The sequence below is a fragment of the Pan paniscus genome, chromosome 6, assembly GCF_029289425.2.
Source record: "Pan paniscus chromosome 6, NHGRI_mPanPan1-v2.0_pri, whole genome shotgun sequence".
NCBI lineage: Eukaryota > Metazoa > Chordata > Mammalia > Primates > Hominidae > Pan > Pan paniscus.
In genome coordinates, this window is record NC_073255.2 from 146,204,659 (window position 1) to 146,221,067 (window position 16,409).

The following is a 16,409-nucleotide window of genomic DNA, read 5'->3' on the forward strand; positions in this document are numbered from 1 at the left end:
CCTCTATACGATCTCTCTCACATTTGCTCTTTATTTCATCCTTTCTGTTTCTCTCTCTCCTCATCTTCTTCCTCTATTTCTCTTTTCCTGTTTTACCTTTCAGTTGGGCAGTAGAACTTTTGAGTTCTAGTCTCTGCTAAATTGAGTTACAACACTATAACCTTTGACAAGTCACAATATGTACTTGTGATTCTAAATTTCTGTCTTTTAAAATGACAACATAAAAATCGATAATGTATGATCTTACTTTTAGACTTAAAGTTCTGTCATTCAAGGACATAATTAAATACCACCTGGGGTTATGTAACATGGGCAATGATAAGTTTCAAATGAAGATTCCTGAAAGTACATTTGCTTGAAAGGCAGCATTTTACTGTGAGCTAAAATGTTACATTAACCACATATCTTAGGTTTTCTTTGTTCTTGAGGATAGAGGACTAATGATACCAGGTTTATAAAGGTTTTATTTATTGTAAGGAGAAAAATAAAAAATAATGGAAATCCAAGAAGGGGGGACTTAATAGGGCCAAATCTAATGATGCTTAGATAGGATATTAATGCTAAACTCTCAGCTGTGCTAGGAACTCAGCCATAGAAATCTCAGCATTGGCACCCTACCCTGGACATGTCTCAGGTATATACCACACGAGCTCTTCATAGTTAACGTTTTTTCCTCTGCTTACGTATACTTTCTGTTCTCTATGCCTTCAATGACTTTGACTCTATGACTCTATGACTTTGGCTCACCATGACTGTCAATCTACCATCTAGACACACTTAACACTGACTCCCATTGCCAATCATCTCATTTGTTTTCTCTCAGTCCAGATTAATGAGACTAAATCCGATAATGTTCCCTCATCTTTTCAAACTTAGCCTTTTCGGACAGGACCAAACCCTGCCCCAAATAGCAGTGGTAGAGGATGCAGTTATGTCCATATATTAAAAAATATGACAATGAAGGCCATACCTTTTAGCAAGGAATGTGGGTTGCATACTTCCTCTTGAAGTAGCTATGAGCAGGCAGGTAACATAAAACATATTTAGCACACCATAATCTTGGCATAAGATTATGACAACAACTGCTACTGTTAGACATAGGCACTATTGTAAGAGACATTTACATACTTCTTAAAGGAAAATCATCTTGTAGGAAGTTTAGAGCAACACTAAATAGGTAATGTTTGAGGTTATTTAACATGTATCTCTTATCTAAAAGAGGGTAGACATTGACTTACCTCAACTAAGGAAGCTACTGTAAAGGAAATGTTATAATATTATAAATTGTCAAGGGCTTATATGAAAGCAAAAGCTAATTGTAATATTTAAGTCAAGGAATTTTTCAGTTATGATTTTAGAAATTTATTTTGACTAACTACCTCTCTTTCTCTATTTTCACCCATAATAAAAATACATGTTTGAAAATTGAAACCTATGAACTATGAATTTGTCTGAGGAGAAAAGACCCATTTGAAGAGAAATATGAATTTGTTGTAGTTGGGTTTCTATGCTAGTAGTGAGACTGTGTCAAAATTATCTTATGTAAATAATGCAACAAATATATAAAGTGTTCTGAAACAGCTACTAACAATAATTATTTTATGTTAATATTTTGTTTATAAATCGGGCCTTTTAACTGGTTTGAGACAATAACCAATTTTTATTATATATAAAATTATCCCATAAAGTATATACTGTACCATAAAATACTGGAATTGAGCTAAAATTTATAACTCATTAATCTGAGGGATTTTTTTTAGTACATGCAGTGTATAAAGGCATGTATTATTCATCTAAGTTGCTAGCTTATTTGCATTTTCATTAAACTGTATAGACTATATCACTGTAATGTGAGTAGAATTTTAACCTTATTCTGCCTTGTAATGCATAGCCAATTGCTTGTGTTTAAAAATCAGTGTTTACTAGTAAGCATCTATAAATGAATGCAAACATGCACATTTAACCTGCATATACATGTGTATGCCCATAAGTAAGGACAAAATGCATGAAAATAAAACACCTAACATCCGATTTATCTGTTTTTATTTGAAGTAAGAAATTTTTCCATATAGGTGAATTTTCTGGATAAATGAAGCATTCTCTTAAGAGCTGAAACACTTTCAGAAATATTGTTTAAACTATATTACAACTTTTTTCTTTTGAAACCAAATACAATAAATATACTTTTTAATATTGATGAACCAATGAAATGCATTTTAGAAGCTCTTAAAACTGTAAGGATTTTTAAAAATAAAAGACCACTAATGCATATTTTTATATAGATAATTTTATGGGCTCTAACATATTGTGAAGAGGAAAGAAGAGGAAATGGTTCATTTTCCATGGTGGTTGTCATCTTCTACTTTGTTTCTCCAAGTTTACTTAGTCAGTAAGCAAATATTTATTAATGCTTATGAATAGGCACTTGAATTATAGAGATAAAGAAATAGGCAGAGGTTTGTTAAGGAAGGAGATATAATAAACTGATGAAGATTAAAGTGAATAAAGATGATTTCCAGAATTACTAGGGATTGTATTATGCTGTTGATATGATTCAGCTTTGTCCCCACCCAAATCTCATCTTAAATTGTAGCTCCCATAATCCCCATGTGTTATGGGAGGGACATATTGAGAGGTAATTGAATCATGGGGCAGTTTTCCCCTGCTATTCTAGTGATAGTAAGTTCTTATGAGATCTGATGTTTTTATAAGGGGCTTCTCCCTTTGCTTGGCTCTCATTGTTCTCTCTCCTGCCACCATGTGAAGAAGGACATGTTTGCTTCCCATCCCACCATGATTGTAAGTTTCCTGAGGCCTCCCCAGCCATGCAAACTTTGAGTCAATTAAACCTCTTTCGTTTATAAATGACCCATCTCAGGTACGTCTTTATTAGCAGCATGAGAACAGACTAATACAACTGTTATAATAATCACACTTAATAACTATCAAACAGTTTCAGTGTACCAAGTACTATTTTTTAATGGTTTAATTCATTTGTCTCTCTAAAAAAACTTAAGAGTTTTATTAGTACCAATTGTTCATATGAGGAAAATGAAATGTTACATAACTTGCTAGTGCACAGCTAGTAAGTGTTGGAAATATAATTAAAAATAAAATCTCCTGCCAGCCTAGAAAACCTGTGCACAAAGTTAAAAGAGAAAGGGAAGAGTTTTATTATCGAATAAGCATTAAATCAGAATATCATGCCCCTCACAAGTAATCTTCTAAGAGATTACAAAGACAGAAAGAAATCCAACCTTTACATATAGTCAAACAGATTGAACCTATTACATACATGTTCTCAGAATAAACTAATCTTCATGTAAGAAAACTTGTCAGTACCATTTGTCACACACAGTTCATTTTCAATTCACCTGGTAATTGTGGTGGCCATCTATGTGAGCTAATTGTCTTTATCCAAAGGAGCAATAAGATTCCCATATCTTTATGACAGGAGGTAGTTTTCCAACTGGGAGTGAGGAAGTCACGAGAGTTAGTCTCCCACTCTCCCACCAAAACTGGGAGATACAGATGCTATCTTCCTTTGATATGATTGCGTATCAAAGAGATGGTTTCCAGGTTCTAGAAAATGACATTTCTGGGTTGTAAGGCTGGCAAGAGGTTTCTTTGACTTTGAAAATATTTACATATATTTTAAAGAGGCAAAAAGAGAACGTACAATTACAAGTTTTCTAAATAAAATTCTCAAAGAAAATGAAAAGGTTTCATCCCTTATATGCCATCAGGAAAATTCAGTCTCTTATTTTTAATTTGTATTTGTTTTTATATAAGTAAATGACATAATTAAAATTTATGTTCAGGAGATGTGGACAGAACTCATGCTGTTAATTACTGCCATAACGTGGCATTCTCCTGTGTGCATGCTTGCCATGGAGACGACTGTCTTCACTTGATTAGGGACTTACATAATAGAAGGATGCAGTCATGTAAACTGCAGGAAAAGAACATTCCTAGTAGAATAAATGACAAGTAAAAAGGCCTTAAGATAAAAATAGATTTCATGTTTTCAAAGGGCAAAATAAAAAACAGTGTGTCGGTGAAACCCTGTCTCTACTAAAAATACAAAAAATTAACTGGGCGTGGTGGTGGGCGCCTGTAGTCCCAGCTACTCCTTGGGCTGAAGCAGGAGAATGGTGTGAACCCGGAAGGAGGAGGTTGCAGTGAGCCGAGATCGTGCCACTGCACTCCAGCCTGGGTGACAGAGTGAGACTCCGTCTCAAAACAAACAAAACAAAACAAAACAAAACAAAAAAAAAACAGTGTGCCTGGACCCAGCGGATGGGGGAACAACAAGCATGGATATTAGTTAGGGGTCAAATGCAATAGCCCTTCTGGGCCATAGTAAAAATTTAGATTTTATTTTGGTGGTAGTGGAGAGCCCTTTGAAGTTCTCTTAAGCAGAAAATAGTTACAATATCATTTCTGATTTAAAGAAATTATTTTTATTGTCACTTGAAAAACTTGTGTTCTGTTGGGAGTTAATGATGGAGGCAAAGTAGTCCCTAGGAGGGTCCAGGTCATTGATTACATCAACAGAGAGTTGGGCGAAATTTTTTTCCATTTTTGGACATAAAGTGAAGGAGCTTTGCTAATGTTTGGGTGTGAAGTGTGAAAAAAGGGAAGACTCAAGGGTGATGTCAGGAGTTTTGTCTTAAGTAAAAATGATGGTTTAATAAACTGGGACAGGGAAGGCTTCAACTTCAGAGCAGATTGAAGGATGAGGTTGGAGATTAGTAAAAGTTTCAGCCATATTAGCGTTGTGATGCCTCTTAAATGAAGGTTCAAGTGGAGATGTTTAATTAGCAGTTGAATATTGCAGTCTGTGGTTCAGGGTGAGTGGTCTGAGTGATAGATGCAAATTTGAGGGTCATTAGCATGTGAACAATATGCATATAACCATGGGATCAGCACTGAATAAAACTACTTATCCTGTGAAGACAGATAGAGAAGAACACTGAGGTAATGAAGTTTTTTGGATGTATGTGTAAATTAAAGTAATAAAAGTATATGTAAACTAAAGTAATAAAGTAGGAACATTTGGCCTGAGAATTATTTGTTCACAAATTGTGGGGGGAAAATTGCATAGTAAGATAAAAAGAGACTGGAAGAAAGCCACAAAACACTGTTATTAAGGAAGTAAAGGAAGGAGATAAGACCTATAGAAAAGTAAAATTTGATCAAATGAATCATCTCCAATGGATTTAAAACTAAAATATATTGAGTGCTTGCTTCATTTCTGAGACCTGTCTAAATCCTTTACACATGTTTATTCATTTAATCTTCACAACTTCTATCCTCTCCCAGAGATAGGGATAAGTATTACTGAAATTTTGCAGAGAAAACAGAAGTTAATTAACTTCTTCAAGGTATTAAAACAAAAACTTTAGACAAAGTAAATTTAACAGAGTTTATTTGAACATTTAAATGATTCATGAATTGGGCAGCTTTGAAAACCAGAAGAGGTTCAGAGAGCTTCACTGAGACTGTGTGGACAGAGATTTTATAGGCTAAAGGCAGAAGTGAAATAAACAAAAGATATTTGATTAATAAGAGTGGAAAGATCTTAGTTAAAATTTGGAGATTTCTGATTTGTGAAATCTCTAATTTCATTTTATTGTTTAGATTGGGCTTCTGCTTGCTTACATAGGAAGCTAAAATACTGGAGCCATCTCAGAATGGCCTCCCAATTAAAAGTATTTTAGTAAAGGGTATACAATTTGAAAGTTATGTAGTGGCATTCAAATTCAGGAAGCGGGACTCAAGAGCCTCTGCTCCTAATCATTATGCTCACTGACGACTTTTTGAATGCAATTACACTGAGGAAGTAGAGAAATTTACTGTTGCCTGGAAAACTCTTCCCCAATATTTACACATGCCTCTCTTACTTCCTTAAGATCTCAGTATGATATCACATTATTAGAGATTCCTTCTCTAAAACTCAACCCGTTGGCTGTCTGCTTATTCTACGTTATTTTTCTATTTAGAACTTACCAATTCCTGAAATTATTATATATTTGCCTGAAGAATAGATATATCTGGAAGCAGGGACTTTATTTTCTCCACCATAATATAAGCAGTGTCTAGTCTATTGTGTGATTCAATAAAAAGGCATTGACCAAAGAACCGAATGATGAGTTAATAAATAAATGAATGAATAAACATACTCTTGGTTGGAGTGTGTAGCTGATATTAAATATTACGGGTCTTCAGCTTCACCAATACTGAAGTTCATGTGATTTCCTCCAACAGATATTAGTCACCAAAAGGGAAGACGATTGTGAGAATGGATTAGAATTGGAGTAGCCAGAAAAGAAAACTGATTCAGGAATCTTAACTAAAGGGAAGACAGTGGTTGGAATTACAAGCCTTAGGATAGCAGGTAAATAGGGAATAAGTAAATCTTGGAGGTTGATGAATTGAGAAAGAAAGGCTGGAGATGAAAGCATGGGAAGATTTCAAAAAGAAGTTTGAGTGGGATAGGGGATATCAATAAGTGGAAGAATGGAAAGGTGTAGTAACATTGTGGAATGTTAGAATTTAAATCTTTGTAAATTGTTATCTATGATTATGGTAAAAAGGAATATGTGTCCAAAACTCGTAAAAATGTGTTAGAGTTTCCCATCAATGTTTGCATCAATAAGATCTAATTTTATTAAAACCCTATCTCTGTAGGAACACATTAATAGCTATTTTAAAATTAAATGTCTTCTCAACTGAACAAAATATGCATATGTTTATGTAATCTCAGACATTTTGCAACTTAAATTTTATATTTTAATATTGCAGTAATCAGAATTTTTAATTAGAGCTCTGTGTCTACTTGCAGACTGATCGGTAGAGGACAATAGTTTTGAATTATTTTTTCCATAACTGATTCTTTGAAAAATTTCTATTTACTATATCCCCTTCTAATCAGTAGAATTATTTTATTAACTAGCTAGCCAGAAATATGGTTAAAATCTAGGCTGTTGATACCTGCTTTTCTCTGTGTGAATCTAAATAGGTTTTCTGAAAAGCTGCAACAACCAACAATGTGAAAAACCAGAACAAAACAAATAAATGTCTTGAACTTTAGTATCAATGTGAACAATTGTCCAATACAGCCCTACAAATAGCTCTGAGGTATACATATTCATAATTTCAAAATAATTAATATAATTGTATTTGATGCATGGATTCAGAGACAATACAATAAGAGGAACCCACTTAGTGGTCCTGGCAATGTTCAGTTTTTGTACTTGAGAAATAAATAGTTTTTTCTATAGTATTTTTCTATGATGGAAAAAGGGAGCAAAAGTTATCTCCAATTCCTCAGATTGAGATGACCTTTTAGAGGCAATTTTACAATGTTAATAAATAGGAAAACCCATTACCATCTGATTTACTAGAGTGGTCAGGATTTGTAGCATGGTTTATTGCAGTTCACTTAGCACATAAGGCATGCATATTGTTTTCAATTTCCTTATACTCCCAGCTGAGTAGTAAAACTATTCTAAGTAGTATATTAGTAACAGTAATAGAGTAAAAGCTGGAGGGGCTTCTGAAATATCTTGAGAAATTTATTTCTACTTCTGTTGTAACAACCACTCAAGGCATAAAGTTCTTAATGTGGCACTTATACACTTCAAGGATCATTTAAAATAAAATCTAAAACAATAAAACATTAGCAACATTGCAAAGCAGAAAATCACATTAAAAACTACATTGCTGTATATTTAGACATTTGTATGTATCACCCTCCCTGCCACAACCACCTTCCTCTTGTCTTGAACGGGAATATTTTATTTAAATCAGAAGGAAGTCACAGTTAAAATACTAAGTGTGATTTTATATTTAAATTATATTTTAAAGGATTTAATTCAATAATGTTCAAGTTTAAACTGGCTCCTTACAAGAGCAATCTGAGAGCTTTATTCCATAGTAAAAGAGGATACACTTACTATTTATCCTGTTAGCCTGACCTTTGAGCTCTCCACAGCTCCACATAGATCTAAGGAAGCAGCTGAACTTAACAGATATGACAGTGGGTCAAGATAAAAAGATCATGTATTCTTCTATTGTCATAGAACAATGTGGGAATATAGATTATTTACTTGGTTTATCCCTGATATAGTTTCTGAAACCATTAATTGTGGGTGGGGAAGTCCTGGAATAATATGATTGAAGCATTCTAGGAGACAAAATGGAAAATTAAAGCTTTATTTATCTACTTAACTAGTTTTTATTGGTATCCATCTGAGCTAAGAACTGCTGGGCCCAGGGTTATCACTGCTGTATATGACAGACCTGATTCTTTCATTTCTAATGCTGACATTGCAGTATGAAAAATGGACAGACATATAAGTGGAAACAAATATAAACTCTGTTTATTTTTATAAAAGAAGCAGATAGGAACCGAGGTAGTAACTAATGGGAGTGGTACATTTGCTGCTACCGAGGGCACAGAAGGCGTCTTAGAAGAGAGACGTTGCATTTCAAATGAAATATGAGAAGAAATATAGCCATTAAAATAACAGAGAAATAGTAGTTAAGACAAACAAACAAAAAACAAAGCAAGAACAACAAAAGAAAAAGTTCGAAGGCAAGAAATGTTCAGGTTATAGAAATAAAAGCAATTTACCTGCAGTATAATTAGAGCAGTACACAGGGAATCATGTGCTGAGATGTTGGATAGGGAGACAAGGCAACCTCATGGAAGGACCTTGTAGGTCCAGAATCTTTGATTTTAGAATAAATGCAGTGGGAAGCCACTGGAGTGTTTTGACCAAATAAGTAATGTGATTTTATTCACATTTTTTGATCAGTGGATTGTAGGAGGTAGCAGTGGACTCAGGAAGACCAACTAAGAACTACTTGCAGCTTTTTGGGGGACTGATAATAGTATCTTGGCCCAGATACTCTAGTAAAGATAAGTCAGAGAGAATTAAACATTCAATATGTATTTTGGAGATAAAACCTGTATGAGCAACTGGTTCATTTACTGGAGGATATGAATGTAAAGAAAAGAATCATGTGTGATTCCCTAAGTCTTTGGCTCAAACAACAGGGTGGATGGGGGCATGATGGTGCCCTTTATTTACATGGAAAAAATGGACAAGGGGAAAATTATCGACAGCCTAGTATGCTTTTTATTCCCCCATAGGTTATAGTGGAACAGGTGGTGTTTGGTTACATTAGTAAGTTTTTTAGTGGTGATTTGTGAGATTCTGGCACATCCATCACCCGAGTAGTATACACTGCACCCAATTTGTAGCCTTTTATCCCTCGCTCCCTTCCCACCCTTTCCCCCTGAGTACCCAAATTCCTTAATGTCATTCTTATGCCTTTGGATCCTCATAGCTTAGCTCCCAGTTACGGGTGAGAACATACGATGTTTGGTTTTCAATTTCTGAGTTACTTCACTTAGAATAATAGTCTATAATCTCATTCAGATTTCTAAAAATGCCATTAATTTATTCCTTTTTACGGCTGAGTAGTATTCCATTATATATGTATACCACAGTTTCTTTATCTACTCGTTGATTGAGAGGCATTTGGGTTGGTTCCACATTTTTGCAATTGTGAATTGTGCTACTATAAACATGCATGTGCAAGTATCTTTTTTTTATAATGACTTCTTTTCCTCTGGGTAGATACCCAGTAGTGGGATTGTTGGATCAAATGGTAGTTCTATTTTTAGTTCTTTAAGGAAACTCCACACTGTTTTTCATAGTGGTTATGCTAGTTTACATTTCCACCAGCAGTGTAGAACTGTTCCCTGTTCATTGCATCCATGCCAATATCTGTTATTTTTTAATTTTTTTGATTATGGCCATTCTTGCAGGAGTAAGGTGGGGTATGACATTGTGGTTTTGATTTGAATTTCCCTGATTATTAGTGATGTTGGGCATTTTTTCATATGTTTGTCGGCCATTTGTATATCTTCTTTTGAGGATTGTCTATTCATGTCCTTAGCCCACTTTTTCATGGGTACACAAATCAGTAGATCTCCTATACACTAACAGCAGCCAAACTGAGAACCAAATCAAGAACTCAACCCCTTTAACAATAGCTGCAAAAAATTAAAATACTTAGGAATGTATCTAACCAAGGAGGTGAGAGACCTCTACAAGGAAAACTACAAAACACTGCAGAAAGAAATCATAGATGACACAAACAAATGGAAATACACTCCATGCTCATGGAATGGTAGAATCAATATTGTCAACATGAAAATGACTGATAGTCTTTGGCTCTGTGTCCTCACCCAAATCTCATCTTATAGCTCCTATAATTCTCACATGTTGTGGGAGGGTCTTAGTTGGAGGTAATTGTATCATGGGGAAAGTGTTTTCCATGCTGTTCTCGTGATAGTGAATAAGTCTCAGGAGATCTGATAGTTTTAAAAAGAGGAGTTCCCCTGAACAAGCTTTCTCTCTTTGTCTGCTTACATTCATGTAAGATGTGATTTGCTCCTCCTTGCCTTCCACCATGATTCTGAGGCTTCCCCAGCCACTTAGAACTGTAAGTCCAATTAAACCTATTTCTTTTGTAAATTGCCCAGTCTTGTGTATGTCTTCATCAGTAGCATGAAAACAGACTAATACAATGACCATACTGCCAAAAACAATCTACAAATTCAATGCAATTTCCATCAAAATATCATCATAATTCTTCACAGAACTAGAAAAAAAAATCCAAAAATTTATATGGAAACAAAAAAGAGCCCACAGAGCCAAAACAAGATTAAGCAAAAAGAACAAATCTGGAGGCATCACATTACCTGATTCAAACTATACTATAAGGCCACAGTCACCAAAACAACATGTTACTGTTATAAAAATAGGCACATGGAGCAATTGAACAGAATAGATAACTCAGAAACAAACCCAAATACTTATAGCTAATTGATCTTTGACAAAGCCAACAAAAATATAAAATGGGGAAAAGACACCCTATTCAACAAATAGTGCTGGGATAACTGGCAAGCCACATGTAGGAGAATGAAATTGGATCCTCATCTCTCACCTTATATAAAAATCTACTCAAGATAGATCAAGAACTTCAATCTAATACCTGAAACTATAAAAATTCTATAAGGTCACATCAGAAAATCCCTTCTAGACATTGGCTTAGTCAAGGATTTCATGACCAAAAACCCAAAAGTGAATGCAATAAATTAAAGATAAGTAGTTGGGACTTAATTAAAGAGTTTTGCACAGCAAAAGGAACAGTCAGCAGAGTAAACAGACAACTCACAGAGTGGGAGAAAATTTTCACAAACTATGCATCTGACAAAGGACTAATATCCAGAATCTAGTATATGTTTTAAGGACTCTTTTTTTCAATCCCCAAACTTTCTCTTAAATATAAGTATAGCCATGTGGTTAAGAGTGGAGATACTGGGAGTCAGGAAAAAACTCCCACAATCCTCTTGTGACCTTCAACAATTTATTACGTTTTCTGAGACTCAATTTTCTCACCTGTAACACAGGGAACGTAATAATACACCTACCTCCTGGGAATTGTTTTAAGAAAGTGCCTGTTAGATTAGATAATCTCATTAAATATTAGCTATTAGTGTCAGAGACAAACTATGGTGTCTGGAATTCCAAGGTCTTTTTTTTTTTTTTTCCTCCTTGCTTGAAGTCACTGGTTTGTACTGTGCAGTTTGTTTGCAGGTACTGTGATATTTGCAAATTATTTCTATAGTAGGTGTGAAATCCTTTACATGTCTGTCCAGAAAGTTTGACAGCTTTGCAAGCCCATGGGAGAGAAACAGAATGTTTATCTGTTCAAGTGTCATTAATACAAATTCGTCTCAATGATATATGTGCCAGTGAAGTGTTAATAGCTGCAGGAATGCTAGTGAACTTGACCTTGTATTTCCCTTATCACTAACTTAGTTTGGAACTTGATCTAGTTTGGAAAAGCAAGAAATTGTATTTTCTGTTTTTTCTTAAAATGCATTTTAATCATTAGGGCTTTTATGAAATTTGTTAACATTCGTGTTTGCATTAAGCAAAACTCACTTCTTTTCACATATATAGTTTCACAATTTCAGACAAGTGAATACAATTGTGTTAAGTGCCATGCTAGTCAAGAAACGGAATGTCATTATTACCACCAAAATTCCTTCATACTTACCCTTTTATATCACCAAACCCTGGCAACAATTGATTTGTTTTTTGTTCCAAAAATTTTGCCTTTCCCAGAATGTCATATAAATGGACTCATTCAGTAGCTACATATGATTCTGATTCACCCATGTTATTGCATGTTTTATGTTGCTACTAGAATTCCATTAGTTTGGATATATTAGTCAGCAGTTAGAGAATACTTGGATTGCTTCCAGATTTGGTGATGATGAATAAAGCTTCTAACGACATAACTTTGCATTTCTCCCGGGCAATATCTGGAGTGGGATTGCTGGATTACATGGCAAGTGTATATTTAACTCCATAAGAAACTGTCAAACTGTTTTCCAAAGTGGCTGTACCATTTTGCATTCTCACCAGCAATGTAGGACAATTCCAGTTCTTCCCTTTCTTCACCAGCTCTTGATATTGTCAGCTGTTTGTTTAGCCATCACAGTAAGCATAAAGTGTCATCTTTTGTGCTTAAAGCTAGCATTTCACTAATGACTAAAGTTATTGAGTCTTAATGTTCTTCTCTGCCATCTATATAATTTCTTTGGTAAAGCCTTGGGTAATCTGTGTCAATCCAGTCTTCTAGCTTTAGTTTTACACCCTTTCCCAATGCACACACCCCACACACACCATACCTGACTGCTGCTTACCATAGTACTTAAATTTCTGCATTTTTCTGGTTTGCTGAACCAGTTACTGCTTTTTCTGTTTCAGTTTCCAAAAATGTGTTGACATCTCCTATCCAGAAAGAGTTACAGATACACATGTGTGTTCAATCTGCTGAGTTTAACTGAAATCTCTAGTTTTTCTCTAATCATTTCGTTAGCAAGGCATAGAAATGAGATAGAGAAGAGACTGCACTGTAACTGACCCAGCCAGAGACATTGGAGAGCACACATCTGATAGCTTCTTGAACATACAGACATACTGGGAAACACTTTGCAAGGAGATTTGGAACTTGCCATTTTGAGGGTGACAGCTTAGTTCAGTGTTTCTTGAACAATGAAAGTTAAGTAGAATGATGCATTAAAATTTTTAAACTCTAGTGTTATGTGACTAGGCTCAAATTCCATCTGTGTTATTTGCTAGGTGGCTGAGGATGTGCAAGATTGTTAACTGCCAGAGCTTTTGTTTACTCAGGTGTAAAATAAGAATTAAAATAGTCCTAAATTGCTAGAATTATTTTAAATATTAACAAAATAAGTATAAAAAACTTAGGAGGATGCCTGGGCAAGGTAAATGATTCAATATTTATTAGTGATCATAATTAATTACTATTACCAATTATTATTTTAATATGTGTGTTCTGTGTTTGCTGGATGGTGATAGTAAGACAAATAGCACACAAGTTTGATTCAATACAATAACATTTAAAAACTTTAAAATTTGACTTTTTATTTAAGTAAAAAAAAATCCAGGTGATTACCTTAATGCTCAAAATGTGTAAGAAGTAACATAAATTTCAACATCATTTTTGATTATTTGTATGAAAAAAGTTAAATATACACTTTTTAAATAAGGCATAAAGATGTGATTAAAATACCTATTTGAGAATAAGAATAAGCATCATACTCAAGAAAAAATTTGAGTCATCTTAATTAAAATCAGGAACAAAAAAATTTCTATTAAGTACCATATCTCAGAGTATTCTGAAAATTTAGTTATTTAAATATCTAGGAGAAAGAAATAAGACTTGTAAGAATTGGAAGAAAGAAGATTAATTGTTTTTGTCTTGTGAAAGAAATTTCAGAAATTCTATAATAAAACTATTATAGTAATAGAATCCAAGAAGTTTGCTAATTGAAAAATACATGTATTTTCTAAATATGAGAAATAACTAGTTTAAAAGTTGAATTGTTAAAATTCAGATACTTTTCACAATGTCAATAAAATTTAAAACTAACCAGCATCAGAGCTTATAAAAGAAGAAATGTAATAGCAAGTGGTTAAGTACAAGAATTTGGCATTGTGTGGAACTGGGATTGAATCTCAAATTTTAACACCAAGAGTTTACATTTATTAATGTTCTCTCTGAGGCAAATGCTATTATAAGCAATTACTAGGTAAATAATTTAATCTTCTAAACAACTCTGAGCTGGGTAACAAAATGCCTATTTTACAGATAAGGAAATTTAAGTCTATAAAAATTAAAAATAATTGTTCTAAAATCACAGCTAGTAACTTGTGGAGCCTAGACACAAATACAGGTATATTTTCTTTTATTATGCTTCACTTTATTGTATTTCACAGCTATTTTATATTTCATAAATGGAGGGTTCTTGGCAATCCTGAATCAAGTAAGTGTATTGGTAAAATGTTTCTAGCAGCATGTGCTCACTTTGTGTATCTGTGTCACATTTTGGTAATTCTTAAACTATTTCAAAATTTTCATTATTTTTATATTGGTTTTGGTTATCTGTTATCAATGAACTTTGATGTTACTAATGTAATTGTTTTGGGGTGTCATGAACCACATCCACATAAGATGGCAAATTTAATCGATAAATGTCATACATGTTTTGCTGCCCCCAACCAGACATTATTCTGTCTCCCTCTCCTCAGGCCTCATTTTTCCCTCAGACATACTAATGTTGAAATTAGGCAAATTAATAACCCTTCAGTGGCCTCTAAGTGTCCAAGTGGAAGAAAGAGTTGCACAACTCTCACTTTAAATCAAAAACTATAAATCATTAAGTTTAGTGAGGAAGGCAGGTCAAAAGGCAAATAGGTTGAAAGCCAGGCCTCTTGTGCCAGTTAGCAACATTGTAAATGCAAAGGAAAAGTTCTTGAAGAAAAGTAAATGTGCTACTCCAGTAAACACATAAATGATAAGAAAGTGAAACAGCTTCACTGTCGATATGCAGGAAGTTTTAGTGGTCTGCCTAGATCAAATCAGCCACCACATTCCTTTCAGCCAAAGCCAAATCCAGAACAAGGACTTATCTCTTTAATCTATGAAGATTGAGAAAGGTGAGGAAGCTGCAGATGAAAAGTTTGAAGCTAGCAGAAATTGGTTCATGAGGTTTAAGGAAAGAAGCCATTTCTGTAACAAAAAAGTACATGGTAAAGCAGCAATTGCTAATGCAGTTGCTGCAGCAGGTTATCCAAGAAGATCTAGCTAAGATCACTAATGAAGGTAGCTACACTGACAACAGATTTTCAATGTATACAAAACAGCCTCATATTGGAAGAAGATCCTCCCTAGGACTTTTATAGTTAGAGAGAAGTCAGTGTCCGGCTTCAAAGCTTCAAAGGACAGGCTGACTCTTGCTAGGGGCTAATGCAGCTCATGGCTTAAGTTAAAGTCAATGCTCATTTACCATTTCAGAAATCTTAGGTATCTCAAATATTATGCTAAATTTTTCTCTGGCTATGTTCTATAAATGGAACAACAAAGCTTAGATGACAGCACATTCGTTTACAGCATGATTTACTGAGTACTTTAAGGTCATTGTCAGCACCTACTTCTCGGAAAAAAAATTTCAAAATATTACTTCTCGTTGATAATATTGTTGGTCACCCAAGAGCTCTGATGGAGATGTACAGGGAGATTAATGTTATATTTATACCTGCTAACACAAGATCCATTCTGCAGCCCATGGATCAAGGAGTAATTCTGACTTTCAAGTCTTATTTTAAAAATACATTTTGTAAAACTATAGCTGCCATAGATAGCCATTCCTTTGAAAAATCTGGGCAAAGTAAACTAAAGTAAACTGAAAACCCTCTTGAAAGGATTCACAATTCAAGATTCCAGTGAAAACATTTGGGATTCATAAGAGGAGGTCAAAATATCAACATTAACAGAAGTTTGGAAGAAGCTGATTCCATCTCTCATGGACTTTCAGGGCCTCAAGACTTCAGTGGAGAAAGTAACTGCAGATATGGTAGAAATAGCAAGAAAACTCGAATTAGAAGTAAAGCATGAAGACATGACTGGATTGCAGCAACCTCATGATAAAACATGAACAGATGAGTTGCTTCTTATGGATAAGCAAAAAAAAGTGGTTTTTAAAAATGGCATCTACGCCTGGTGAAGATGCTAAGAACATTGTTGAAGCAATATTCACAACAATGTTCACAGCAAAGGATTTATAATATTCCATAAACTTCATTGATAAAGCAGCAGCAGAATTTGAAAAGATTGACCCAAATTTTGAAAGTTATACTTTGGGTAAAATGCTATCCAATAGCATCACATACTACAAGAAATATTTTATGAAAGGAAAAGTCAATTGATGCAGCAAACTTGATTATTTT